The following is a 25,779-nucleotide window of genomic DNA, read 5'->3' on the forward strand; positions in this document are numbered from 1 at the left end:
AAACCCAACTTCTTTGCCGCTCACTCAGACAGTGCGCACGGTGTTGTCCCGTCCCAACTGCTTTCTCCAAGCTAAGATCAGGAAACTGCCACCGGACATCAGAAGCCGCATCTTTTACAAAGTGAACACACAAACATAGGGATTAGGAGCAGAAGGAGGCCATTTGGCCCTTGAGCCTGTTCTGCCATTCAATAAAATCCATAAAACCATGACATAGGAGCAGAATTAGGCCATTTGGCCCATCGAGTCTGCTCCGCCATTCAATCATGGCTGATTTTTTTTCCCTCAACCCCATTCTCCTGCCTTCTCCCCGTAACCTACTAATCAAGAACCTATTAAACTCCTCTTTAAATATACCCCATGACTAGGCTTCCACAGCCGTCTGTGGCAATGAGTTCCAGGGATTCACTACCCTCTGGGTAAAGAAGTTCCTCTTCAACTCTGTTCTAAAAGGACGTCCTTTAATTCTGAGGCTGTGCCCTCGGATCCTCGACTCTCCCACTACTGGAAACATCCTCTCCACGTCCACTCTATCGAGGTCTTTCGATATTCGGTAGGTTTCAATGGCTGATCTGACGTATCTGCTGTGTTCCTGCCGGCCTGCTGGAACCTTTGATCCCTCTCGTTTTGCACAAATCTAACAACCGATAGCTTATTGAAGACTCTGACAAACTTCTACAGACGTACAGTGGGAAGCATTCTGACTGGTTGCATCACGGCCTGGTGTGGAAACTCCAATGCACAGAAACGCAAGAGGCTGCAGACAGTGGTGGGACTCAGCCAGTTCCATCAGGGGTACAGCTCTCCTTACCATCGAAGACATCGACAAGTGACGATACCTCAGGAAGGTGATGTCGATCAGCAGGGACCCCCCGTCCCCCCGTCCGGGCCGTGCCCTCTTCTCGATGCTGCCATCAGGCAGGAGGTACAGGAGCCTGAAGACCCACACCTCAAGGTTCAACAACAGCTTCTTCCCCACTGCCATCAGGTTCTTGAACTGACCTGAAAAACCTGAATTCTACCTCGGACTATGTTTTCTCTCTCAATTTGCTCTAATGTTGTTATGTTTATTTTGTCATGTAAGTTATGTATAATTTATGTTAATTTAAATGTACATGAACTTATGTTTGTCATGTTTGCTGCTGTTTGTCAGACTGTGCTGCTGCTGCAAAAAGCTAATTTTCATGGCATTTATACCCTGGGTATGTATGCCTATGACAATAAGCAATAAACAAACTTGAACCTTGAATCCTTAGCCTTCAAAGTATTCAAGGACTCTGCTTCCATCATCATTTGGGGAGGGGAGTTCCAAAGAATGGTGAAAGAAAAAAGATAGCTTAATCTCAAATAGGCAATTCTTCTCATTAATGGACCCCTAGTTCTGGATTAGCCTCCAAGGAGAAATATGCACTCTGTCAAAATCCCTCAGGATCTTGTACGTTTCAGTAAAATCACCTCTCACTCATCGAAGTTCCCGCAGATACAGGCCAAGACTGTTCAAACTTTCCTCAAAAGACCACCCATCCATTCCAGGTATCAGTCTAGTAAACCTCTGAACTGCTGTCAGTGTATCTACATCCCCTCCTTAAATTAGAAAACCAATACTGTACACATTACTCCAGATGTGGTCTCTCCAATATCTTGTTGAACTCCAGCATAACCTCGCAATATTTTTATTTATTCACCTCACAATGAACAATTACATCTGGTTAGCTTTCTTAATTGCTTGCTGTACGAGCATACTAATCTTTTATGAATCATACTGTAGGATAGCCAGATCCCTCTGCATCTTGCAGCTTTGCAATCGATCACCATTTAGATAAAATGCTTCATTTTATTATTTTTCCTTACCATTTTCCCAATTATATACCACTTGGCCCATCTATTCCCACTCTCAACCCATCTATATCCTTATGCAGCCTAGTTTTATCCTCTACTTTCTAGCAGATGGCAGTTCTAGATGGAGTTCAAACTGGAAAAGTGTGAAGTGATACACTTTGGAAGGTTGAATTTGAAGGCAGAATACAAGGTTAATGGCAGGACTCTTAGCAGTGTGGAGGAACAGAGGGATCTTGGGGTCCACATCCTTAGATCCCTCCAGGTTGCCACGCAGATTGATACGGTTGTTAAGAAGGCATATGGTGTGTTAGCCTTCATTAGTCAGGGTCTTGAGTTCAAGAGCCAGGAGGTAATATTGCAGCTGTATAAAACTCTGGTTAGACCACACTTGGAGTATTGTGTTCATTTCTGGTCACCTCATTATAGGAAGGATGTGGAAACTTGAGAGAGGGTGCAGAGGAGATTTACCAGGATGCTGCCTGGATTGGAGAGCATGTCTTATGAGGATAGGTTGAGTGAGCTAGGGCTTTTCTCTTTGGAGAGAAGGAGGATGAGAGGTGACTTGATAGAGGTGTACAAGATGATAAGAGGCATAGATCGAGTGGACAGTCAGAGACTTTTTCCCAGGGCGAAAATGGCTCATGTGAGGGGGCATAATTTTAGGTTGATTAGAGGAAGGTATAAGGGGGATGTAAGAGGCAAATGTTTTACACAGAGAGTGGTGGGTGCGTGGAACGCACTGCTGGCAGAGGTTGTGGAAGCAGATTCATTAGAGACATTTAAGAGACTCATAGATAGTCACATGAATGATAGAAAAATGGATGGGTACGTGGGAGGGAAGGGTTAGATAGAGCAGGATAAAATGTCGGCACAACATCGTGGGCCAAAGGGCCTGTACTGTGCTATAATGTTCTATGTTCTTTCCCACCATCATCCTCCTGCCTCTGTTTCCCAACCACCCCTGCCCTCCCCTAAATTATCTAAATTGTTGGAAGTATATTCTACCCCCTATGCTCCAGGGAAAGCAGTCCCAGCCTAAACAGTCTCTTCTCATCGTAGAGTCTAGATCCGAGGGCAGAATAAAAGGACGTCCCTTTAAAACTGAGATGAGGAGGAATTTCTTCAGCCAGAGTGCAGTGAATCGGTGGAATTCATTGCCACAGAGGGCTGTGGAGGCCAAGTCATTGGGTGTATTTAAGGCAGAGATTGATGGGTTCTTGACTGGTAAGGAGGTTAAGGGTTGCTGATAGAAGGTGGAATAATGGGGCTGAGAAAAAAATCATCCACGATTGGATGGTGGAGCAGAGTCAATGGGCCGAATGGCCTAATTCTGCTCCTGTCTTATGGTCTAACTCAGGCCCTCCAGTCCCAGTAACATCCTGATGAATCATTCCTGCACCCTCTCTGGCTGTCATACCAGCAGTGAGTGATGAATACATCTGTACGGAGTCAGAGGGAGGGTGTCCGGGTGGATCAGGAATTCTGAAGGCAGAAGGAAAAGGGTATTGGGATCGGTTTATTATCGTCACTTGTACCGAGGTGCAGTGAAAAACTTGTCTTGCAAACCGATTGTACAGGTCAATTCATTACACAGTGCAGTTACATTGAGTTAGTACAGAGTGCATTGATGCAGTACAGGTAAAAACAATAACAGTACAGAGTAAAGTGTCACAGCTACAGAGAAAGTGCAGTGCAATAAGGTGCAAGGTCACAACAAGGTAGATCGTGAGGTCAGAGTCCATCTCATTGTATAAGGGAACCGTTCAATAGTCTTATCACAGTGGGGTAGAAGCTGTTCATAAGTCTGGTGGTACGTGCCCTCAGGCTCCTGTATCTTCTACCAGAGTTCAAGGTGGAAGCTGATCCTCACTTGGGACGTGCCCACTCAGTATCCAATTCTATCCAATCCCAGTCAGCAGACGGGGATGGGGGGGAAACCTGCCTTTCATTGCTTGAAGGGAGTAGTACAACAGGCCTCTGAATTCCTATAGCCTGTTTTATACCATCCCTGAAAGTTAACCCCTTTACTATTCCAAAATTTACCCCACCAATCCTAATATGGTCATAATGTGGGCCAATGAGGCTAGCATAGATGGATAAAAAGGTCGGCATGGACGTGGTGGGCTGAAGGGCCTGTTTCCGTGCTGTCCAACTCTTTGAGTCTATGATTCTATAAAACAGAATTGAAATATTTTATGAGGTTGTGAATTGGCTGTGGATGCTGATGGCAGCTCAATGGCTGGACATCATTCACTCTGATTATTGTTGCAAAGCTTATGGCAGTTGTCCAGCTTCTCTTCCAAAATAATGTCTCGCTGGGATTTTGTTCTCTCCATGCATATGTTGTGTGCGTGTGTGTGAGTGTGTGTGTGGGTGTGCGTGTGCGTATGGGTGTGTGGGTGTATGTGTGCGTGTGTGTGTGCGTGTGGGTATGTGGGTGTATGTGTGTGGGTATGTGGGTGTATGTGTGCATGCGTGTATGTGGGTGGGTGTGTGTGCGTGTGTGTGCGCGCGCGCACACTGATATTTCTATGAATTAATTAGACGTTTGCTTCTGGTTTAAGCTGTCAATGGGGAGCCCAGACTTATGGTGCAGTCAGGATTCATTGACTGTTGATGGATTGCAGACAGGAATGAAGCATCCTCCTTCTCTAAAACAGTCATGGTCTTCAAGTCATAAGCAGGCAGTGAGTGGTAAAATTCCCAGGAGCCTGGTGGGTCAGCAAGACCAGGGGTGAATGGATCCTGGTGGGTTGGAACATGGGCGGTAGAGCTTTGGATGTGACGCTGTTTACAGAGGCTACAAGGTGGGAGGTCGGCCAGATGACCTTTGGCATTTGAGGCCAGAGGTCACAAAGACATGGACGTGGGTTTTGGCGGAAGAGGCTGCAATAATTCTGGGATTCGGGGCATTGCCTAATATTTGGTTATCTCAGTAACTTCCTCCAGTCCTGCAAGATCGTACTGTTCTGGTTTCTTCCTGCCAGCACTGGGAGCTGTGCAAAGGGATAAGGCCCAGAGTACTCTCCCTAAATCTCCACCTCTCTGCTGCTCTCTCCATCTTTAAACTTCTTAAAACATACTCCGTGGACAAAACATTATGTCCGCTGACCTCCTAAATCTCATATGGCTTGGGGTCAAATTTTAGTTGATAGCATTCATATGAAGTACTGAGGTCAATTGTTATTTTATCGAAGGCACTATTGAAATATGTTACAGAGCTGAGATAAAGCAGGGAAACAGGCCCTTCGGCCCATTGTGCATCTAGCAGCATCTAGACAAGCACTTGAATTGCCAAGGCTTAGAAAGTTATGAAACAAATGCAAGTATATGATGTAAATAAATACAATGGTAGGCAAGGACATGATGGCTTAAGGAGCAACACACAAAATGCTGGACGAACTCATCAGGTCAGGCAGCATCTGTGGAGGGAAATTCACAGTTGACATCATTTCCCTCCATAGATGCTGCCCAACCCCCTGAGCTCCTCCAACATCTTGTGTATTGCTCCAGATTTCCAGCATCTGTAGTCTCTCTTGTGTCTCCATGATGGCGTAAGGGCCTGTTACTGTGCTGTACAATTGTATGACTCTCTGTGACTCGATGAGTCCACACCAGCCGTCAACCACCCATTTACATTATTCCAGTTTTTTATTCTCCCCACATTCCTGTAAACTCCCCCCTGATTCTGTCACTTACCCTCACGCTGGGGGCATTTTACAGTGGCAATTTAATGGACCAACCCACACATCTTTGAGATGTGGGAGGAAACCGGAGCACCCGGGGGAAACCCACGTGGTCACAGAGAGAACATGCAAACTCCACACAGACAACACCCGAGGTCGGGATTGAACCTGGGTCTCTGGCGCTGCGAGGTAGCAGCTCTACTAACTGCGCCACTGCTCTGCCCAGTGTTTAATCATAAGCATGTTGCTCAAAACACTGAATTGTTGGTCCATTGAGGGGAGTCTAACAGTACTGTGGCAGGTATGGTAGTGTAGCGGTTAGCGTAACGCTATTGCAGTGCCAGCAACCCGGGTTCAATTTCTGCCGGTGTCTATAAGGAGTTTGTACGTTCTCCCCGTGTCTGCATGGGTTTCCTCCGGGTGCTCCGGTTTCCTCCCAAGTTCCAAAGACGTAAGGGTTAGGAAGTTGTGGGCATGCTATGTTGGCACCGGAAGCGTGGCGACACTTGTGGGCTGCCCCCAGAACACTCTACGCAAAAGATGCATTTCACTGTGTGTTTCGATGTACATGTGACTAATAAAGAAATCTTAATCTTAATCTTATCATGGTAAACAGTGGTTAACGGTGTTGAAAACATTATAAAACAACTCATTGCACTGTGGCATGTAGGGATAGAGGGAGGAGCTGCAGGTTCTCCAGGAGGCCACTATACTGGTACAAGCCTGCACAATATGGCAATCTGTCAGAGAGGCAAAACTAAAATAAATTTTCAAAATTGCTGCTTGTCCTGAAATGTAAGACTTTTCAAAAGATGAAATAAATAGTTAACATCCGGTACATCTGTTTCGTGACCTTTCTTGATTTCTATTGGAAAGTATAAGATTCCTGTTTGTTGATATTTTTCCCATTTGGATCGCAGTCATCTCTTACTGAATGTACGCAGACTGGAGTGAAGCATCCCTGTGAAGCCTGCTGAGAAGTCCGATTGCCTTCCTTTCCCATTCCCTCTTGACCCATGGAAAAAACAGGGAAATTGCTTTAAACGGAAGAAAGGGAAATCACATCGTTATGGAATCACCTTGGGACTTCCCAATGTGCTTTATGCCAATGAAATACTTCTGAAGTGCAGCTGCGGGGAAAGAGGTGGGCAATTTATGCACAGCAAGATTCCACAAACACCAATGTGTCAATGGCCAATCTGTTTCAGAGTTGGAGATTGAGGACTAAAAATCGCCCTAGGACGACATAGAGTCATAGAACCATAGAGCACGGGAACAGACCCTTTAGCCCACTGACTCTCTGCTGACCATTGACCAGGATGAGATTGAGCTAGAGAGGGTGCAGAAAAGATTAACAAGGATGTTTCTGGGACTGGAGGGCTTGGATAGGCTGGGAATGTTTTCTCTGGAGCGTCGGGGGCTGAGGGGTAACCTTATAGAGGTTTATAAAATCATGAGGGGCACAGATAAGGTGGATGGTCACTGTCTTTTTTCCAGGATAGGAGAGTCTAAAACTAGAAGGCATAGGTTTAAGGTGAGAGGGGAAAAAGAGACCTGAGCACAGAGGGTGGTGGGTACGGAACGAGCTGCCAGAGGAAGTAGTAGAGGCAGGTACAATTACAATTAAAATCTCGAGTTCCTGCAACAGTTCTTGTGAGTCGGACCCGAGCTGGGATATCATATCAGTGTGTGTGTGTGTGTGTGTGTGTGTGTGTGTGTGCGCGCGCTGGTGTTTTATCATTCATTATTACAGTCTGCTTGGGCTTAGTGACAGCATCACAACACAGCACTTAGAAGATGATATAACGCAACATGCCTGGAGGTTGGATGATTTAATAGCTCAGCTCAGACACTGCACCACCAGTGCCAGCTTCTCGCCTCTCAGATTACTTTTTTCTAACTGAAAGTCAAGTTTGACTTAGGGTTCTTTTGAAATTGGTTTTATATTGAGTTAATACCCAAGTGACTTCTCCTAATCTCCTCTGTCTGTCCACAAGCTGGAGTTGAGTGTTGGGAGAGAGTGTGAAATGCAAAAAAAAACACACACACAATAAAACACTGGTTCAGCTGCAGCTGAGAGATTTGTACTGAATACTGGGCACTGTGCTATCAAAGGATGTTGAGAGGATGGAGGGCTCAGGGTGAGGGGCTTCAGCTGTCGGAGTGAATAGGAGAAGATGGGTAATTGATGGTCAACATGGAGCTGGTGAGCCCACAGGCCTGTGCTCTGTACCTCTCTCTGACTGGGAATGTGGAGAACCTGGGGCAGCACGGTGGTAGAATTGGAATTGGTTTATTATTGTCACTTGTACCAAGGTACAGTGAAAAACTTGTCTTGCATACCAATCGTACAGATCAATTCATTACAATGGTGCATTGAGGTAGTACAGGGTAAGCAATAACAGAGTGCAGAATGAAGTGTTACAATTGCAGAGAGAGTACAGTGCAGGCAAGGTCACAACAAGGTAGATTGTGAGGTCAAGAGTCCATCTTATTGTACTAGGGAACCACAAGACATAGGAGCAGAATTAGGCCATTCGGCCCGTCAAGTCTGCTCCACCATTCAATCATGGCTGATTTATTTTTCCCTCTCAAACCCAGTCTCCTGCCTTCTCCCCGTAACCTTTGCCACCCTCACTAATCAAGAGCCTATCAACCTGTGCTTTAAATACACCCAATGGCTTGGTCTCCTTGCTAGTATTTTTTCTGTAATCCCATGGGCTCCTATCTTGTTTAGCAGCCACGTGTGCGGCACCTTGTCAAAGGCCTTCTGAAGATCCAAGTAAATGACATCCACTACATCTCCCTTGTCTATCCTGCCTGTTATTTCCTCAAAGAATTCCAACAGATTTGTCAGGCAAAATTTTCCCTTAAGGAAACCATGCTGACTTTGGCCTTTTTTATCATGTGCTTCCAAGTGCCCCGAAACCTCACCCTTAATGACCGTTCAATAGTCTTATAACAGCAGGATAGAAGGTGTCCTTGAGCCTGGTGGTACGTGCTTTCAGGCTTTTGTATCTTCTGCCCGATGGGAGAGGGGAGAAGAGAGAATGTCTGGGGTGGGTGGGGACTTTGATAATGTTGGCTGCTTTACCAAGGCAACAAGAAGTGTAGACATGGAGGGGAGGCTGGTTTCCATGACGTGTTCGGCTGTGTCCACAATTCTCTCCAGTTCCTTGTAGTCCTGGGCAGAGCAGTTGCCGTACCAAGCCGTGATTCATCTGGATAGGATGAGGTCTCTGTAGAAAAGAGAGGAGGGGATAATCAAAGAAAGGGCAGCACAGTGCTGCCTCTCCGCTCCAGCGACCCGGGTTCAATCCTGACCTCTGGTACTGTCCGTGTGGAGTTTGCATGGTCTCCCTGTGACGGAGTAGGTTTCCTCTGGGTGCTCCAGTTTCCTCCCACAATGTGCAGTAGGTAGGTTAATTGGCCACTGTAAAACTTGTTCCTAGTCCATAAGTGAATGGTAGAATTTGGGGGGGGGGGGGGGTTTGAGAGAATACGGGGAGAATAAGAGAATAAGATAAGATATCTTTATTAGTCACATGTACATCAAAACACACAGTGAAATGCATCTTTTGCGTAGAGTGTTCTGGGGGCAGCCCGCAAGTGTCACCACGCTTCTGGCACCAACATAGCACGCCCACAACTTCCTAACCCGTACGTCTTTGGAACGTGGGAGGAAACCAGAGCACCCGGAGGAAACCCACGCAGACACAGGGAGAACGTACAAACTCCTTACAGACAGCGGCCAGAATTGAACTCAGGTCGCTGGCGCTGTAATGGTGTTACACTAACCGCTACACTACCGTGCCTGCTCATTAAATGGAATAAGGTAAGACTTAGTGTGAATGGGTGGTTGATGGTTGGCATGGACTTGGTGGGCCGAGTGGCCCGTATTTGAGTTGTATCGCTCTAGGACTCTAAGGCAGAGTTTTTCATAGAAATGGGAAGATTGGGAGGTGATTTGACAGAAGTGTTCGAAGTCATGAAGGTTCTAAACAAAGCAAATCAAAGGAAACTTTGCCCACTGGCGGAAAGGTTAAGTGCCAGAGGAGATGGATAGAAGGTACAAGGGGGGAGATAAGGAGGGGTTGCTTCATGTGGTGAGTAGGTCTGACTGCTGGTGGAAGGAGGAGGGAGAGAAGTTTTCAGAAAGGAATTGGATAAGTGTTCTAAGTGGAAGAAAATGCAAGGTCTCAGGGGAAGAGGCGGGGACTGGACTTCTCTTACCAAGCTTTAGCATGGGCTTGATGGGCCAAAGGGTCTCCTGCCACGGTGTAACGGTGGTTGAAGCCCAGAGCAGTGACATGTCTAAGGCTTGGAGGTGGGACAGGAATGGACCTAGATGCATGCTCAGAGGAAGAGAGGGACACACGGACAGCAGAAGAGGAAGTGAACTGTGCCTCTTCTGACCTCAGAACATTTACAAAGCAACTTGAAACAATAAAACAATGCAGCACAAGAACAGGCCCTTCGGCCCAACATATCTGTTCTGACCATGATCCCAATTTAACTAATCCCCTCTGCCTGCACATGGTCCATATCCTTCCATTCGCTCCTGGTAATGTGTCTGTACCTCCTGCCTGATGGTAGTTGTGAGAAGATGGCATGGCGTGGATGGTGGAGATCTTTGGTGATAGATGTTGCCTTCTTGAGGCAGCGCCTCATGTAGATACTCCGATTGTGGGGTGGGATGTGCCCATGATTCATTGGGCTGAGTCCACTACTTTGGTCACCTCTTCTAATATCTCTTTAATAGGCCTAATGTCAGACACTGTCAAGTCCCTTCGGGACCTTTTCCAATGCTAAAGGGTGCTGTGAAGATGCAAGTTGTTGTTGGGGGATGGGCGGAATATGAAACAGATGGTGCCTCTACCATTGCCTCATCCATTGTTCATTCTCCAGTGTGTGCTGTCAGACAGTAGCTGTAAAAATTTGGACGCCCTTCAGAGCTGGAACTGCTGCCACTGAATGAAAAAGCCGCAAGGCTGTCCTAGAACTGGAGGTCACTGTGCAAAAGTGAGGGGTCACCCATGTGAGACGGAGATGAGGCAAAATATTTTCTCTCAAGAGGGTGAGTCTTTGAACCCTTTTCCTGGAACATAGAACAGGGAACAGTGCAGCACAGGAACAGGCCCTTTGGTCCATGACGTTGTGCCGAACTAATTAAACTAGTAATTAAACGCCTAACTAAACTAATCCCTTCTGCCTACTCAATGTCTATATCCCTCCATTCATGTGCCTCTCTAAGAGCCTCTTAAATGCCTCCACCACCACCCCTGGCAGCGCATTCCAGGCACCCAACACTTACTGTGTTTAAAAACTTACCCCACACATCTCCTTAGAAGTTATTCCCTCTCACCTTAAATGCACGACCTCTAGTATTGGACATTTCTACCCTGGGAAAAAGATACTGGCTGTCTACTCTATCTATGCCTCTCATAATCTTATAAATTTCTATCAGGTCTCCCCTCAGCCTCTGCCACTCCAGAGAAAACAACCCAAGTTTGTCCATCCTCAGAGATCTGTGCTGGGGCCATTGTTGTTTGTTGTCTATATCAATGATCTAGATGATAACGTGGTAAATTGGATCAGCAAGTTTGCTGATGATACTAAGATTGGAGGCATAGTGGACAGCGAGGAAGGCTTTCAAAGCTTGCAGAGGGATCTGAACCAACTGGAAGAATGGGCCAGAAAATGGCAGATGGAATTTAATGCAGACAAGTGTGAGGTGTTGCACTTTGGAAGGATAAATCAAGGTAGGACATGCACAGTAAATGGTAGGGCACTGAGGAGTGCAGAGGAACAAAGGGATCTGGGAGTTCAGATACATAATTTCCTGAAAGTGGCATCACAGGTAGACAGGGTTGTAAAGAAGGCTTTTGGCATCCTGGCATTCTTAAATCAAAGTATTGAGTATAGGAGTTGGGATGTTATGGTGAGGTTGTATGAGACACTGGTGAGGCCAAATTTGGAGTATTGCGTGCAGTTCTGGTCACCTAACTATAGGAAGGATATTTGTAAGATTGAAAGAGTGCGGAGGAGATTTACTAGAATGTTGCCAGGTCTTCAGGAGTTGAGTTACAGGGAAAGATTGAACAGGTTAGAACTTTATTCCTTGGAGCGCCGAAGAATGAGGGGAGATTTGATAGAAGTTTACAAAATTATGAGGGGTATAGACAGAGTTAATGAGAGTAGGCTCTTTCCACCTAGATTAGAGAGATAAGTACGAGAAGACATGGCTTTAGGGTGAAAGGGGAAAGGTTTAGGGAGAACATTAGGGGGAACTTCTTCACTCAAAGAGTGGTGGGAGTATGGAACGGGCTGTTATCTGATGTAGTAAATGCAGGCTCACTCTTGAGTTTTAAGAATAAATTGGATAGATACATGGATGGGAGAGGTCTGAGGGTTATGGACTGGATGCTGGTCAATGGGACTAGTGGAATACTGTTTCAGCACAGACTAGAAGTGCCGAATGGCCTGTTTTCTGTGCTGTAGTGTTCTATGGTTTTCTCCTCATAGCACATGCCCTCTAATCCAGGCAGAGTCCTGGTAATGTGGAAGGAACATGGAGGCAAAGTTTTTTGTATATTTTTAAGGCAGAACTAGATAGGTTCTTGGTAAACAAAAGGATGAAGGATTATTGGGGGTTAGACACGGTTATGATTCTAGTAAATGGTGGGGTAGACTTGAGGGGCTGAATCGCCTACTTCTGCTCCTAATTCATATGCTCAGCTGTAAGGAAGACAGTCCATGATGTGCAGGTCCACACAGTGTGGTATCTACCCGCCTCTCCTATTCCTCATCTCACCCACAGTCTCAACCCTCTGCCCCTTGCTCTGACAGATCTTGTGCTAATCTTGGTCCTGTTGAAAGGGTTGAGAAAGTGATTTAGAAATGCTCTGGAATCCAGGGTTTTATAAAGTGAGGCATAGAGTTAAAAAGTAGGCTGTTTACATAAAGCATTGGTTCATAGTCAGCATAGAAAATAAGAGCAATAACAGGCTTTTTGGCCCTTTGAGCCTGCTTCACCTTTCAATATGATCATGTTTGAATCTCTACTTCAATAATATCTTCCTGCTCTCTTCCCACATCCCTTGTAGTCTTTAGAAATTTATCTAACTCCTTCTTAAATATATTCAGCCTTTTGTGGTAGAGAATTCCATAGGTTCCCACCTAATGACTCAATGTAACTGCACTGTGTAATGAATTGACCTGTACGATCAGTTTGTAAGACAAGCTTTTCACTCGGTACAAGTGACAATAATAAACAAATACCAATACCAATGAAATTTCTCCTCATCTCAGTCCTACATGTGTTACCCTGTATCCTGAGACTAACAGCCTTTGTTCTAGATCCAGCAGCTATGGGTAAGGTCCTTCCCACATTCAGTCTATTTCAGCCAGTTCAGAATTTTGTATGTTTCAATGAGATCCCTCCTCATTCTTCGAATTTCTATTGAACACAGGACTAGTTGACCTGATCTCTCGTAACAGGTCTGCTGTTTCAGCAATCAGTCTGGAGAACTATTGCACTTCCTCTATGACAAGGCTATTCTTCCTTAGGTAAGAAAACCAAAACTGCATCCAATGGAGCCACCAAGACTCCCTGTAACTGTAGCAAGACATCTTTGTTCTTGTACTCCATGCAATGAAAACTTTGCCTCCTTAACTGCTTGCTGCATTTCCATAACTGCTTTCAGTGACTGGTGTACAAGGACACTCAGGTCTACTTGTACAACTTTTCCCAATTTATTATCATTTAAATAATACCCTGCCTTTTGATTTTTCCTGCCTTATGTTTATTCACGTTATACTGGACTTTAGGAAGAATGTGAAACCCCTGGAGAAGGTACAGAAAAGATCGAGTAGAATTATCTCACGGATGAGGGATGCAGAGAGATGGAAATTCTGGAATTACTTACCTTGGAGCAGAGGAGGTTGAGATATGATTTGATAGAAGGATAAAAGATGCAGTTAGAATGTGTAGAGAGATGTGATTAAGGAGATTGCAGATGCTGGAATCTGGAGGAAAAAGCAAACTGCTGGAGGAAGTCAGCGGGTCATACAGCAACTATGGAAGCAGAGGGATGGTCAATGTTTTAGGTCGAGACCCTGTATGGGGATTTGATTAAGTTAGAGACAGTACAAAAAAGATTCACAGGAATGTTGCAGGGACTGGAGGGCTTGTGTTATAAGGAGAGATTGGACAAGCTGGGACTGTTTTCCCTGGAGCAAGGGAGGCCGGGGAGTGACCTTATAGAGGTTTATAAAATCGTGAGGGGCATAGACAGGGTAGATAATCATAGTCTTTTTCCAAGGTTGGGGAGTCTAAAACAAGAGGGCACAGGTGAGAGAGGCAAGATTTAAAGGGGCAACGTTTTCACACAGAGGGTGGTGGGTTTGATGAAATCATAGAAAAATAGGAGGCTATGTGGGAGGGAAGGGTAAGATAGATCTTAGAGCAGGATAAAATGTTGGCACAACATTGTGGGCCGAAGGGCCTGTACTGTGTTCTATGTTTATAGAAAGAGCTGCCAGAGGAAGTGGTTGAGGCAGGTACAATTACAATGTTTAAAACACATTTGGATAGGTTCATGGATAGGAAAGGTTTAGAGGGATGTGGGCCAAACGCAGGCAAATGGGACTAGCTTAGATGGGCACCTTGGTCAGCATGGATGAGTTGGGCCGAAGGGCCTGTTTCCGTGCTGTGTAACTCTGTGACTCTTTATGAATTGTCACGATTATTAACAGCCGCTGGAGAGGGTGCAGAGGAGATTCACCAGGATGTTGCCCGGATCAGACCATTCCTGTTACAAGGAGGGACTGGATAGGCTGGGGTTGTTTTCTCTGAAGTGGAGGAGGCTGAAGGGTGACCTGATAGAGGCATGTAACATTAAGAAGGGGATAGGTAGTTTCCCATGGTGGGGGTGTAGGTTTAAGGAGAGAGGGAGGAGGTTCAGAGGGTATTTGAGGGGGGACTTTTCACACAGAGAGTGACTGAAGTTTGGAATGTGCTGCCTGAAGAGGAGGTGAAGCCAGAGATTTGAGAAACATCTAGACAACTACTTGAGTCACCAAGGCTCAGAAGGCTACAGACCTAATGCTGGTAGGTGGGATTAGTGTAGGTACAAAACATGCGGCATGGACCCAAGGTGGTGTAGTCACTGGTAAGAGAGACAGGGAGAGATGGGAGAATGAAAATCAAAAAAAAAATCTGCAGGTGCTGGAAATCTGAAGTAAAAGCATTTGAAACACTGAGTAGGTCAGGCAGCATCTGGTTAATGTTTCAGGTCTTGGACCCTTCATCAGAGCTCCTCACAGTGGCGGGATAATCTTTCTCAAGCAACTATCAGTCTTGACCTGAAATTCTTTACCTGAAAAGATGTTGGAAGCAGATTCAATCTCCCCATGGTGGCAGGGGAAGTTAAATTAAGTTAATTAAATAAATCCACAGTAAATCTGGTATCTGTAATGGTGACCTTGAAACTACCAGATTGTCAGGGAAGCCCATCTGCTTCTCTAATCTGCTCAGCAAATCAAATCTTGGCTATTTGTAATTGATTCCAGACCCATCAATGTGGCTAATTCTCAAATGCCCTTTAAAATGGCCCAATAGATCAATGGCTCAGTGTGCAGTTGGGGATGGTCTTGCCACATCCTATGACCAAATAATTTTAAAAAATGTCCTCGAAGGGAAGACGCAGAAGACTGCAGATGCTGGAAGTCTGGAGCAACGCACAAAACACTGGAGGAACTCAGTGGGAGTCCTGATGAAGGGTCTTGACCCGAAACTTTGACTGGTCCTTTTCCCTCCATAGAAGCTGCCTGACCTGCTGAGTTCCTCCAGCAGTTTGTTTGTTGTTCCGAAAAGGGAATTGGGTAGTTCATTGAGGGAGAAGTTACAAGGCTGTGGGGAAAGAGGACTTGACAGGATTCTTTGTGTGGGGATCCAGTACAGTCTCTATGGGCTGAATGTCCTCCTTTTATGCTGTTAGGGTTCTTTTATTCTATGATTCTCTGAAGCAAGATTTGTGAAAAGTAAAAAAAAACTACACATGCTTGAATAGAAGCAGAAAATGCTGGAAAAACTCAGCAGGTCCGGTGGCATCTACAGAAAGAGAAACAATTAACGTTTCAGGTTGAAGACCCTTCATCAGAGAAAATTTAATGGCACTCACTGGTTGCATGAAATGTTTAACTAAGTGAAGGTTGCGTTGACCTGTAAGTGCTGAGTAATAGATTTCTCTCCTCTGAGCTTATCCAATAAATTGGATGAGTCTTGAAGATCTCCAATCTGTCATTGTACCTCCCCGCTTTACCAATCTGGCTCACTATTTTCTCTTCTCTGTGCCCTGCCATCTGTATGCGATGACTGATGACTAGTGTGTCTATATACTTCTCTGCTGGTGCCCTCTCTAACCAGCAGTGAGTTGGAGAAGCGAAAGTACATTGGACTTCACACAAGACAGGACAGTTGGTGTTGACAAGCTCTTTGAGCAAAGCAGCCACCACAACCCAAAAACAATGCCCGCAAAGAACTTTGGTATTGTACCTTATCGAGGATGAATATTAACCCCAAGGTAAAGTACTGCAGACAGGTGGAATCAAGACACAAAATGCTGGAATACTCAACAGGTCAGGTGGCATCTGTGGAGAGGGAAACCAAAGCAATTGCCTGATGACCTCCTGTTCTCATGTTGCTGAGCTCTGCTACTTTTCTTTGGACCAGCCAAGGACGTCAAAACCAAAAGTGGTGCCAGACAAAGTACTGCTGGAAATGTTGAAGCAGCAGCAGCAACTACGGATATACTCAGCAGGTCAGGCAGCATCTGTGGAGAAACAACGTTAACGTTCATCAGAACTTCTGATGAAAGGTCATTGACCTGAAACGCTGATGTTTCTTTTTACCAAAGATGCTAAGTGTTTCCAACCACCTTGAGCTGCTTCATCAATGACCTTCCTTTCCTCACAGAGTGAAGAGTGGGGACGTTCGCTGATTATTGCTTGTTTCAATTTCATTCGCAACTCATCAGCAAATGAAGCAGTCCATGCCTGCAGGCAACAAGACCTGGACAACATTCAGGAATATGCTGAGAAGTTGCAAGTAACATTTGAGCCACATATATACCAGGCAATGACCATTTCCAGTAAGGGGACCACATCCCCTTGACCATCACTATTATTGGTTTATTATTGGTTTACTATTGTCACTTGTACCGAGATACAGTGAAAAACTTTACCATCACCGAGTCTCCCATTCTCAATGTTCTGGGGGTCATCATTGACTTGAGACAACTGGACCAGCCACATGGCTACAAGAGCAGGTCAGAGGCTGGATATCCTGCATTGAATGACTTACCTCCTGACACCCCAGGGCCTTCCCGCCATCTACGTCAAGATCATAATTGAATACTCTCCATCCGTCTGGACAAGAGTGGCTCCGACAACACTCGACACCATCCAGGATAAGATAAGATATCTTTAGTAGTCGCATGTACATCGAAACACACAGTGAAATGCACCTTTTGTGTACAGTGTTCTGGGGGCAGCCCGCAAAGTGTCACCACGCTTCTGGCACCAGCGTAGCACGCCCACAACCTCCTAACCCGTACGTCTTTGGAATGTGGGAGGAAACCGGAGCACCCGGAGGAAACCCACGCAGACAGGGGGCGAACGTACAAACTCCTTACAGACAGTGGCCAGAATTGTACCCTGGTCGACGATGCTGTAATAGTGTTATGCTAACTGCTACACTACTGTGCCTGCCTTAATGCAGGCAAATGCGATTAGTGTAGATGAGGAGAAAGGTCAGTATGGATGTGGCGTGCTGAATGGCCCATTTCAACGCTGTACCACTGTATGACTCTAACAAGCTCAGTAATGCTCAGTAAGGAATTCAACTGGAAAGTGAGGTGAGACATGTTTACCCAGCGAGTGTTTAGAACAAGGAACCAACTCCATGAAGCACCTTGCCACATTTCTGCCAGGTTAAGATTGTCATATAGTGGAGGTTGTTGTATCTGCTGCAACCTCTGCTCCTGCCAGTACATCCCAGATCGTGACAACTTGCAGAGTAAGGATTCTGCGGATGATGGCAGCTGTAATGCCCAGATGACTGATTGATTTCAGGATGGGAACTGGCAGGAATGCTTGAATCTGTTGTACCTGGGCTAGCAAGCAGCAAAGTGAGCCAAGATTCCCACTGTCATTTGTGATCCGGAGATCCCTGCCAAGAGTTTATGAAGACTGAGTAGGGAAAGGTTTGCCCTTGATGACTGGAGGATTGCCAATCTAGTTGGATGCTTTCTGGAGACTTCATCACATTGCCTCCATTTTCAATTACTCCTTGCTGTTAAAAAGATAAAAATATTTTCAAAATGCTCCCTCCCAGATAGAAATACTTTTATAATTAGTAAACAAAATTGATCAAAGATAACAGGGAAAGAGTCATTTTATTTAATGACTTTAAGATTTTGTTGGTAGGGTGAAATTAACTGTTAATTCCTGATGGTTTCTGGGCAGTCTGAGGCTTGGCATTTCCTGGCGGTTGGATGGCCCACCAGCTGGGTGATCTTGAGTGCAAATTAACCATCTGGTTGGAGGTGCCAAGGGGTGGCCTGTCCCTTGAATCTGTATGGCAGAAAGGGAATGATTTTGGGAATGGAAGGGGAAATTCGGCACACTGGGAGAGGCTAGAGTGGAGATTTGGATGACGTTTTATCCGGCCTCAAGAGGTGACCTCCGGGGAGGGTTAGCTTCATAAATGATTCCAGTTGAAGAGACACAAACATCCCGTCCTTCTCTCTACATCCAGCTCTGTGCCGGTTATTAAGGAGAAATGCCGGATTTGTTAAATGATTCCCATCCACTTTCTCTCCCATTTTGTTGTGGAAGAGAGAGAAGTGAGTGCACATGTTGTCCTGGTGTAATGGTCAGAGAGCTGACATTCTCACTCAGGATTTATCCTGACCACTATGCAGTTTCAGGAGCTAGAAGGCATAGGTTTAAGGTGAGAGGGGAAAGAGTTAAAGCGGATCAGAGGGGCAAGTTTTTCACACAGAGGATGGTGGGTATATGGAACAAGCTGCCAGAGGAAGTGGTAGAGGCGGGTACAATTACAACGTTTAGCAGATATTTGGACAGGTACATGGATAGGAAAGGTTTAGAAGGATATGGGCCAAACACAGGCAAATGGGATTACCTCAGGAAGGCACCTTGATCGGCATGGACGAGTTGGGCCAAAGGGCCTGTTTCCATTCTGTATCACTTTATGACTCTCACTCTTCATCCTTCAACTTAGCTCCCTGTCCATCTCTACATTTGCTCTACCATTGATGGCCATCTCTTAAGCTTAGGTCACCCCTCCTCTCTTTGGTTGTTGAATGAATGCTATGGGTTGTCTTACTACTTAATTGTAATTAATGCAAAGTTTTAATCAGCACCACATTAAAAGCAAGGAGATGTACAAATACAGGGTTGTTTTTTATCACCAGCATTTCCTTACATGCAGTACAGAAAGAGGCCATTCAACCCATCAGGTTCAGACCAACTACTAGCAAAGCAATGCCATTCCCTTCTCCCCTTCCCCTGTAATTTATTCCCTCTTAGTTCCCCTTAGCAACAGTGAGGGATAGTTTACAGTAGCCAAGTAACATACCAGGGATATGGGAAGTAACTGGAGGACTCGGAGGAAACCCACACACTTAACAGCACTGATGTACAGAGGTGTTTTGGGATCCAAGTCCATAGCTCACTGAAAGTGGACACACAAGTAGATAGGCTGGTAAAGAAGGTTTATGGTGTACTTGCCTTCACCAGTTGGGGCATTGAGTACAAGAGTCAGGAAGTCATGTTGCAGCTATATAAAACTTTGGTTAGACTACACATGGAGTATTGTGTGCAATTCAGGTTGCCCCCATTATAAGAAGGATATGGAGGCTTTAGAGAGGGTGCAGAAGAAGTTCACCAGCAGGCTGCCTCAACTAGAGGGTATGAGCTATAAGGAGAGGTTGGACAAACTTGGGTTGTTTTCTCTGGAGCGTCAGAGGCTGAGGGGAGACCTGATAGAAATTATGAGAGGCATAGATAGGGTAGACAGTCTGAATCTTTTTCCCAGGGTAGAAATGCCAAATACTAGAGGACAGGCAATTGAGGTAAGAGGGGGAACGTTTAAAGGAGATGTGTGGGGCAAGTTATTTTACAGAGAGTGGTGGGTGCCTGGAACAGGCTGCCAGGAGTAGTGGTGGAAGCAGATATGAGAGGGGTGTTTAGAGGCTGTTAAACACATGAATATGCAGGTATCATATGCAGGCAGAAGAGATTTAGTTTAATTTGGCATTGTGTTTGGCACAGACATCGTGGGCCGAAGGGCCTATTCCTGTGCTGTACTGTTCCATGTTCTGCTCACAGAGAGAGTGTGCAAGCTCCATATTGACAGCGCCCCTGGTCAGAATGATGGAATAAATGGTTTCGTGGCTAAGTTTGCAGATGACACCAAGATAGGGGGAGGAGTAGGGAGTATTGAAGAGATAGGAAGGTTGCAGAGGGACCTAGACAGTTTAGGAGAATGGGCAAGACAATGGCAGATGAGATTCAATGTAGAGAAATGTGCAGTTGTACACTTTGGAAGCAGAAATAAGCGGGCAGATTATTATCTAGGAGGAGAGAAAATCCAAAGCACGGAAGTACAAAGGGACTTGGGAGTACTCGTGCAGGATACCTTAAAGGTTAACCACCAGGTCGGATCGGTGGTAAAGAAAGCGAATGCTATGTTGGCATTCATTTCGAGAGGTATAGTGTATAAAAGTAAGGAAGTGTTGATGAGGCTCTACGGGGCACTAGTGAGGTCTCATTTGGAATATTGTGCGCAGTTTTGGGCCCCACATCTTAGGAAGGATATGTTGACGTTGGAGAGGGTTCAGAGGAGATTTACGAGGATGATTCCAGGACTGAAAGGGCTTACGTATGAGGAGCGTTTGTCGGCTCTTGGACTGTACTCACTGGAGTACAGAAGAATGAGAGGGGACCTCATAGCGACATTTAAAATATTGATAGGAAAGGACTGAGTAAATGTGGCTAGGCTGTTTCCCTTGGTGGGTGAGTCCAGGACCAGAGGACACAATCTTAGAATTAGAGGGTACAGTTTCAAAACAGAGATGAGGAGAAATTTCTTTAGCCAGAGGGTGGTGAATTTGTGGAACTCCTTGCCACGTACAGCAGTGGAGGCCAGATCAGTGGGGGCGTTCAAGGAGGAGATAGATAGATATCTAAATAGTCAGGATATCAAGGGATATGGGGATAAGGCCGGAAATTGGGATTAGAATAGTTTTTTTTTTCTTCCCCCATTCCCCATTTCTCATTTCTATTTCCCTTTCCTTGGAGCAGACTCGATGGGCCGAATGGCCTGCTTCTGCTCCCTTGTCTTGTGATCTTGTGGATCAAACCCCTGTTGCAGGAGCTGAGAAACCGCAGTACTAACTGCTGCACCACCATGTCACCTTGATTATTTCTGACTTTATAAGAAATAACATCAATACCACCCAGAGGAAACCTCTTGCCTCTCATTCCGGGTCATTCTGTCGGGAATGAATTGACTGTTGTCCCTAAATATTCCAGCGTTCTGAATCGAAGGAACATCTCCTATTTTTATCTAACCCACTGTGTCCTCCAAGACATCACAAAATGCTCCTTGCCAGTGATTTAGATGAAGGACCAGCGGTTGGTGTTTGGTGAGCAAACGCACCAGCTATTGGTGCACAGCAAGATTCCACAACCAACCAACGGAGAGTCAATAAGTGACCGTTTCACGAAAAGAGAAATTGCTGGAAATGGTCTTCAGATCAGGACGCATATGGTGAAGAGAGAAACAGTTCAGTTAGATGACCCTTCATCAGAGCAGAGAAACAAAGGACTGCAGATGCTGGGATCAAGATGAAAAACATGATGATGCTGGAGGAACTCAGCAGGCCAGGCAGCATCCGTGGGGAAAAGCAGGTGGTCAACGTTTCGGGTCAGGACCCTTCTTCAAGACACTGTCTTCTTGAGTTCTGAAGAAGATAAGATATCTTTATTTGTCACGTGTACATTGAAACGCACAGTGAAATGCATCTTTTTGCGTAGAGTGTTCTGGGGGCAGCCCGCAAGTGTCGCCACGCTTCTGGCGCCCACATAGCATGCTCACAACTTCCTAACCCGTACGTATTTGGAAAGTGGGAGGAAACCGGAGCACCCGGAGGAAATCTACGCAGAAACGGGGAGAATGTACAAAATGCTTACAGACAGCAGAAGGGTCCTGACCCGAAACATTGACCACCTGCTTTTCTCCACGGATGCTGCCCGGCCTGCTGAGTTCCTCCAGCATCATGGTGCTTTTCATTCTTGATCAGAGCAGACCTCTTAATCTTATATAATAAGTTTTGGTTGAGGGATCAATGTCGGCCATATGTAGTGGGAAAATTCCTCTCTCCCCCGGGCATAGATTTAATGTAAAATTTTATGGCACATGTAGGAGCCCGTCAAGAATGTGCTGGCTCTTTGTGAACTTATGACTAGCAGGAATAGGAATGAGAGTAGATTATGCATCTCCTAAAACCTTCTCTGCCATTCAATAAGATCCTGGCTGATATGTAACAACAAGCTGCTTGAGGAACTTAGTGGGTCAGGCAGCATCTGTAGAGGCATAGGGATGGTCGACATTTCGGGTCGCAACCCTGCCTCAGGGACCAAAACGTTGGCTATCCCTTTGGCCCCACGGATGCTGCCTGACCCGCTGAGTTCCTCCAGTAGTTTGCCCTTTGCTCAGATTCCAGCATCTGCAGTCTATTGTGCCTGGCCTCAATTGAACCTTTCTGTCCCCTAAAACCTGCCTCTGTCTGCCTTGAATGTACTTAATGACTCCTCCCCTATAGCTCTCTGTGATAGAAAATTCCATCCCTAAAATTCCTTATTCCACTCTTAAATTGCTGGCCCCCTTACCCTAGGAGTATGTTCTAGATCACCCCACAACGGGAAACGTCCTCTCAGCATCCAACCCATTAAATCCCTTCGGGACATTTTATGTTTTAATCAAGTCATCTCCAGGCCCTCCTCAATCATTTTGCTTGTCCCCTTTGACCCTCACCAATTTTTATCAATGCACCATAGAAAGCATCCTATCTGGATACATCACTGCTTGGTATGGCAACTGCTCTGCCCGTGACTGCAAGAAACTGCAGAGAGTTGTGGACACAGCCCAGCGAGTCACGGAAACCAGCCTCCCCTCCATGGACTCTGTCTATACCTCTCGCTGCCTTGGTGAAGCAGCCAGCATAATCAAAGACCCTACCCACCCAGGTCATTCTCCCTTCTCTCCTCTCCCATCAGGCTGAAGATACAGGAGCCTGAGGGCACATACCACCAGGCTCAAGGACAGCTTCTACCCCACTGTGATGAGACTATTGAACAGTTCCCTTATATGATGAGATGGACTCTTGACCTCACAATCTACCTTGTTATGACCTTGCACCTTATTGTCTACCTGCAATGCACTTCCCTGTAGCTGTGACACTTTACTCTGTACTCTGTTATTGTTCTTACCCTATACTACCTCAATGTACTGACCCAATGTAACTGCACTGTGTAATGAATTGACCTGTACGAACAGTACGCAAGACAAGTTTTTCAATGTACCTCGGTACAAGTGACAATAATAAACCAATACCAATACCAATACCAATTATTTTTCCCATGACAACCACTTCATTCAAGGAATTAATATGGAGAACCTTTTTCCAAGGAAAGTATAAATAAGCAAGCCAATAGCATGTGACACACACCTTAGTCTTACTCTCTTCTCTTGCCCTCGAGCCCTGCAACATTTTTATTTATTGACATAATTCTCTTTTTTTTTGAGAGTTATTGTTGAATCTGCTTCCACTGCCCTTTCAGGAAAGGAATTGTAGATTGTATCGACTTACTGAACAAAAAAATGACGCTCTCTATCTCATTCCTGTTTTTCTGTTAATTATCTTACAGTGAAAAACATCTGCCTCTTGTGGTTAGCGATTTTGTAGATTATCTCTGTCAAAATCATATAGATCTTGAATGTGTTATTAAATCGTCATTAATCACTTCTGGCATAAGGAGACCAATCCCAGTATCTAGAGTCTCTCCAGATCTACCCTTGGTATTACTATTGCCCTCCACCAGAAACATAACTGGACCAGCCACATTACTGTAAATACCATGGCTTTAAGAGCAGGTCAGAGGCTGGTGTCCTGTGGTCAGTGACTCACTCCTTGATACCCCAAGTCCTTGACTCCAGCTACAAGCATGATCACACACTCTCCACTCGCCTGGATGAGTGGAGCGGCAATACCTCTCAAGAAGGTTGACACCATCCCTTACACCATATTGTCTACGTGCACTGCACTTTCTCTGTAACTGTAACACTATATTCTGCATTTGTTTTATTCCCCTTTTGTACCACCTCGATGTACTTAAGTATGGAATGATCTGTCTGGATGGCATGCAAACGAAAGCTTTTCACTGTGTCTCGGTGGATGGGGTAATATTAACTCATCAAACCATTCCAATCAAAGCAGCCAGCTTTATTGTAACCCCAACAACCACTAAACATTTGTTCCCTTCCCCATTGGTGTACAGTGGTTTTAAATTGGTAAATTGGTTTATTATTGTCACATGTACTGAGGTACAGTGAAAAACTTTGTTTTGCATGCCACCCATACAGATCATTTCATTACAACAGTGCATTGTGTTACGACAATGTTACAACAATGTAACAACAAGGGCAGACATGGTAGTGTGGCCGTTAGCGTAACACTACTACAGCGCCAGCGACCCGGGTTCAATTCCAGCCACTGTCTGTAAGGAGTTTGTACGTTCTCCCCATGTCTGCTTGGGATTCCTCCGGGTGCTCTGGTTTCCTCCCACATTCCAAAGACATACGGGTTAGGAAGTTGTGGGCATGCTGTGTTGGCACTGGAAACATGGCGACACTTGCAGGCTGCCCCCAGAACACTCTACACAAAAGATGTGTGTTTTGATGTACATGTGACTAATAAAGAAATCTTATCATTGAGGTAGTACAAGGGAAAAGCAATAACAGAATGTGGAATAAAGTGTTACAGTTACAGAGAAAGTGCAGTGCAGGCAGACAATAAGGTGCAAGGCCATAACAAGGTAGATTGTGAGGTCAACAGTCCAGCTTATTGTACTAGGGGTTTTAGTCAGTATTATCTACAAATTGTACTCTGGATACTCAGCACCTATTCCCTCAGCACCTGTCACACCCTCAGAGTCTACCACCAAGTAGGACAAAGGCAGTAGGCACCATCTTATCATGATCTTCTGGTATAAAGTCATCAGGGGCAGAGATAGGGTGAATGCATTCAGGCTTTTCCCCAGGGTTGGGGAATCAAGAACTAGAGGGCATAGATTTAAAGTGAAAGGGGAGAGATTTAATAGGAACCCGAGGGGTGGTATGTATGTGGAATGAGCTGTCAGAGGAAGTGGTTGAGGCAGGTACAATAACAACTTTTAAAAGACAGTTGGGCAGGTACATGGATAGGAGAGGTTTCGAAGGTTATGGGCCAATCATCGGCGAATGGGACTAGCTTGGATGGACATCTTGGCCGGTATGGACCAGCTGGGCCAAAGAGCCTGTTTCCGTGCTGTCTGTCTGTCTCTATGATCTCCTTGAAGGTCCTCCTCCAAGTCACACACCATCCTGATTTTGGAATATATTGCTGATCCTTCGTCATTGTCGGATCTCAATCTTGGAATTCTCCAGCCTCACTTTAAAAGATCGGATCTCCACAACTCTCTGGGCTGCAGAATTCCAGAGATTCACTTGCCTCTGTGAGAAGGTTAGGCGAATCTGGGATTTGTTGCCCTGCATCCCGCTTCTTGCCTGATGTTAACGAGCTGCCCTCAACTGCAGCCCAGGCAGCGAAGTCTACGAGTAGGACTCTATGCCCTCTGGATTAGTAGGAAACCTCAGTACCTCCTGCTGGAAGGCACACATGCTGGGAATTCTGTTTGAGGGTCCATGAAATTTTTCAGTATTGGTATTGGTTTATTATTGTCACTTGTACCGAGGTACAGTGAAAAACTTGTCTTGCATACCGATCGTACAGATCAATTTGTTATACAGTGCAGTTACATTGAGTTAGTACAGAGTGCATTGAGGTAGTACAGGTAAAAACAATAACAGTACAGAGTAAAGTGTCACAGCTACAGAGAAAGTGCA

General features: G+C 45.5%; 1 protein-coding gene across 4 annotated transcripts in view; it reads left to right on the forward strand.

The window, feature by feature from the left end:
• The window catches only part of sema5ba (sema domain, seven thrombospondin repeats (type 1 and type 1-like), transmembrane domain (TM) and short cytoplasmic domain, (semaphorin) 5Ba), a 350,416-nt gene that overhangs the window by 107,978 nt on the left and 216,659 nt on the right, over positions 1-25,779 (forward strand). Inside the window, exon 1 of one of the 4 annotated variants that reach the window (XM_052028274.1) lies at positions 13,010-13,094. The exons of the other annotated variants lie outside the window; for them this stretch is intronic. The gene's annotated coding sequence lies outside the window, so the exon portion shown is untranslated. Of the gene's footprint in view, positions 1-13,009; positions 13,095-25,779 lie in introns of those variants that run through there. 4 annotated transcript variants of the gene reach the window in all.

The sequence above is a fragment of the Pristis pectinata genome, chromosome 1 (assembly GCF_009764475.1).
Source record: "Pristis pectinata isolate sPriPec2 chromosome 1, sPriPec2.1.pri, whole genome shotgun sequence".
Classification (NCBI taxonomy): Eukaryota; Metazoa; Chordata; class Chondrichthyes; order Rhinopristiformes; family Pristidae; genus Pristis; species Pristis pectinata.